The sequence below is a fragment of the Rhincodon typus genome, chromosome 9 (genome assembly GCF_021869965.1).
Source record: "Rhincodon typus isolate 14 chromosome 9, sRhiTyp1.1, whole genome shotgun sequence".
Taxonomy (NCBI): domain Eukaryota; kingdom Metazoa; phylum Chordata; class Chondrichthyes; order Orectolobiformes; family Rhincodontidae; genus Rhincodon; species Rhincodon typus.
Window position 1 is genome coordinate 75333370 of NC_063340.1, and position 4786 is coordinate 75338155.

Consider the following 4786-nt stretch of genomic DNA (forward strand, 5'->3'; position numbering starts at 1 on the left):
GGATTCTCCAGCATCTGCAGTTCCTACTATCTCTGATTCAATTTTAACCCCACTGCGAAGCCTCTTCTAAGGATGCCTAACCTGAAGAAGTTACCCTCCTCCCTCCGGACAAACCTCAAGGGATCTCTCTCCCACTGCAACTCTCTCGTAATATCCCTCTTCTATCCGCCTCCCACTCTCTCCCTATTTATTTCAAAACCCCCTTCCCCTCCCCCTTTTCTGATGAAGGGTCTAGGCCCGAAACGTCATCTTCTCTCTATTGACCTGGGTGTAACAATTTCTTTTGAAGCAAACCTGCAGTGATTTTAAAGATCTCCACCTAAGCGTTGCCACACCACCATGTTATTTTGAGAATTACTTTATCAGAGTTCTGGTAACCCACAGAATCCTGAATCGTAGTTTCCAATGGGAAAAATTAGATTCTGAACTTTAAATGTAAGTTGTACAGAGACAAAACTGACTTAGACTAGATACAATACTTTATTGATGGTATATGGCATGAAATGAATAAGATGACAAACAAGATCATTCACTTTTAGATATAGCTTAAACCATTGCTCAAAGAATGCCCCCTTCATAGCTCAGTTTACATTGCTCTTTTCTCTACACCCTGCCCTTGTGAAAATAAATTCCTGCTAAAAATTATATAATTCATAACTTCTGCAAAAATCAGTACTGAAATTTTATGAAAAGAATGTTGGTATTACAAGTTTCCAAGTGTTAAATAAGCTGCTTTTGGTTTGTTGGAAAGAACTGTGAGTAAAGGAGGTAAAATTTAATTTTTAAATCTACCAGAGTGCTGAATGCTACCCAACTTACTTAGTGTCTGCTAAGAGCTGAAAGTGGCTCATGTAGGCACGTTGCAGACATCACATGGAGAGAGGAAATAAAATCCTCTATTCCTTTGGACACTGTAGTAACCTTTCAACATTGGTAGTCTTCAAATCACAATTTTGATTTTTTAATTAATGATTTTAATGGTATTGCAAAATTAGATCAAAAGCAAAACATTATGGGTATTGGAAATCTGAAATGAAACTAGCGAATGCTGAAAATATTCAAAACATCTGACAGCGTCTCTGGAAAGAGAAACAGAGTTAACATTCTGGGTTGATGACCTTTACTACTACAACAACAACTTAGTGTCTTTCTTTATAGTTTAACATAATAAAAGATCCTGAGGTGCTTCACAGGACCATTATTAAACAAAATATGACATGAAACTATATAAGAGATATTAGGACAAGTGACTAAAAATTTGGTTAAAGGGATTGGTTTAAAGCTGTGTTTTACAGAAGGAAAGTGAGGTAGAGAAGTGAACAAGTGTAGGGAGGCAATTCCAGAGCTTAGAATGTAGGCAGCTGAAAGGCATGGCCAGCAATTGTGGAGTGACTAAAATTGGAATTACAGAAGAAACCAGAATTAGAGGATTGTAGGTATCGGAACACTTCTGATGAAAGGTCATTGAGCTGAAATACAAACTCTTAACTTTCTTTCTTCACAGATGCAGCTGGACCGATTCACTCTTTCCAACATTTGCGGTTTTTGTTGCATAACTACAAACTTGCTTTGAATTTCTTGAAATTTATTTTCCGCCGTTCATCCTCACAAATTTACAAAGGCTAGTTTGGTAGATAAAGCATAATGGAGAACTGCTTTGTGTTTCAAAACTGAAAATAATTTTCATTACTCAGAGACTAAAAGTAATAGGCCCTGATGGTTTCCCAAGTGGTATTGCTCAACTTGCAAATGGCTTGTGAGGAAGCATTTGAATGGAATGCTTAACTAAACCAATATCTGAAGGGAAATAATCAACCTAACTCATACCTCACATTGCACATTGAGGTGCTTATGGTTATGGTTGTTAGTGATGAAAATACAGTGTTGTAAATAATTTGCAATTACAATAAAATTTCCTGAAGTACATGTGTGTTATGGGGGATGGGTGGGCATTAGGAATGGGGGATGCCATTTTGTTTAACTGTTTAATACCCAGAGCAGAAACCTTTTTCAATCCACTTTAAAAAACCGAATTTCATATTTTTCAGTAAGAGATGCCAATAGGGGGTCCAGTAACAGATGTGTTTAAAACAATGAATGGGTTTAATAGTGGAGATTTTTTTAGAAATGTTCAATCATAGGGCATTTGAAAATGAGAGGCCACAAATATCATTATCAATAATTCCAAAAAGAAATTCATGAGTTTCATGAATGTGAATTGTGCTATCACTGGGAGTAGTTGAGACAAATGTCACAGATACATTTAAAGGGAATCTAGAAAAGCACATGGGGTTATACTAAAGGGATCAGATGGGGCAGGTTGTGGGCAGGCTTGTGTACAGGCTAAGAACTGAATTAGACCAGTTGAGCTAAATGACCTGTTTCTGTGCTGTAGGCATGTCTGACAAAACTATATGAATAATAACAATAATAATAAGAAGGGTTGGCAGACAGTGAAATCTTCTTGAAAAGACACTTAGGTGAAAATTACATTCTGAAAGCAAACCTTAATTGTGCTTAAAAATATGACATGTTAGTCAGGCTCTTTACTACTATATCAGCCAACTGGCTTTCTCAGGAGGATCATTATTTTGAAGACAATGTGCTTGGGTTTTGGGGGATATAAAAGGGAGTTCGGATGAAGCTCCTTAAAAATCACTAGGGCTTTTCAGCAGTCATTGCTATTCTTCTCAATAGAAGAAGGAAGTCTCCTCAAACACTGATTGAGCTGTCACCCTGATTGGAACATTGCCTCTCTTCTTTAGTTTCAGTTGCCATGGAAAAAAGGTTTTAGATAAGCTGCATAACAGGATCAAAAGGAAGATTATGAATTGTTCTAATAGACTGCATTAATAGGACACATTGTGTAGATGTGAAAGCTTAAGGTTTGTAATAAGTTAATGAAAGTGTAATAGTGTACATCAACATATAATGTAAAAAAAATTTTGAAAGGAATGATTCAACAAAATAAACTTCAAATGTTAAAAAGAATAATTGCATAGGGAATATCACCCCATTGATTTGGAGCCAAATTCAGGCCCCATTTGAGCTTAATCCAAAAACAGTAAAATTATAATTCTCTCTGTTGTTGAAATAATAAACTGAAGACTTGGCTGAACTCCAATCTTCCATTTTCCCATTAGAGAAAAAGAAAGAAACTCTGCATTTATCCAGAGCCGGAATTACCAAAGCTCAGATTACCTTGACTGCCCAAGTTTATAACCACTCAGGTTTCAAGTTCAGATTTGCACTCATTCCTAAGTATTAACAATTCAGGTAATGCAAAACAATTGTTTTTTTCAATCCTTTTTGACATCATAATCCAGGAGTACAAGCAGTTTAAATAACAAATTGATTGATTATTTTTGTCATTTGAACTTAATTTCTTTGAAATAAAAATTAGTTCTGAATTTCCTCTTGATAGTGTGAAGCATGGAAGCTGGGGATTTGTGGACAGTACTGTTTTAATAACAATTGTTACTTATTTAGTAGGCTTATTCATTCATGGCATCTAAGCATCACTGGCAATACCAGAGTTTATTGCCCATCTTTAAGTGTTGGTAGGGAGCGAGTTTCAGGATTTTGACCCAGCAATAGTGAAGAAACAGTGGGATATTTCCAGGTCAGGAAGGTGTGTGACTTGGAAGAGGACTTGCAGGTGGTAGTGTTAACATGTATTAGCAACCCTTCCTTTTCCATGTGGTACAGGTGGTGGGTTTGGAAAGTACTGTGGAAGAAGTCTTCAAAAGTTGCTGTAGTGCGCTGTGTCGCTGGTACATACTTCTGCCACTGTGTGCCAATGAAGGAGGGAGTGAGTGCTGAAGGCTAGTGGAAATATGAGTGTGATAGCAAGGTAATGAATAAAATGCAAGCAACTGGAAGTTTAGGGTGATGCTTGTAGATTCAGTGGAGGTATTCTGTAAAGCAGTCGCCCTGTATTGTCTGCACCAGTGTAGAGGAGACTGCACTGTGAACTGTGAATATAATACACTAAATTGGAAGAAGTACAAGTAAATTGCTCCTTCACCTAGAACAAGTGTTTAGAAATGTTGTCCAGGTATAACTGCATGTGGACAAGCACTGCTTCAGTATCTGAGGAGGTATAAATGGTATTGGACTTTGTACAATTTCAGTGAATATTCACACTTCTGGCTTGAAGATGGGGGGATTGTCGTTGTTGTTGGAGCTGTTGATGGCAGGGCCTCTGACAAAACACAGATAAATTCCTGCAGTTATATCCTAGAGGTAACTTCCAAACTAGAACCCTCTTGCTTCATGATATGTGTTACTCCAGCAAGAGCAAAGTTGTATGTCGGATTCCCATTGACATAAATTTTGCTCAAGCTCTTTTATACCACATATGGCCAAATGCTGCCTTCATGACAAGATAAATTATTCTCACCTCACCCCTTGCATTTAGCCCTTTTGTCCATGTTTGAGCTGAGGTGTAATGAGAATGGGAGAAGAGCGATCTTGGCAAAACTCAAGCTGAGCATCAGTCAGCAGATTAATGCTGACTTAGTGCTTCTTGGTAACACATTAAACTTTACTTTGCTGATGATTAAGAGTGACCTTGTGGAGCAATAACATTGGTCATATTGGTTTGTCATGATTTTTATGGACAGGGCATATCAGGATAATTTTCACACAGCTACAACTCTGGGTAGCTTTCCAAAGCAGTTTGGCTAAGAGTGCTGATAGTTCTAAAGCATAAGTGTTCAGTTCTACAGCCAGGATATTATCTGAGTCGAGAGCCTTTGTTCTATCCAATGCCTTCAGTTATTTC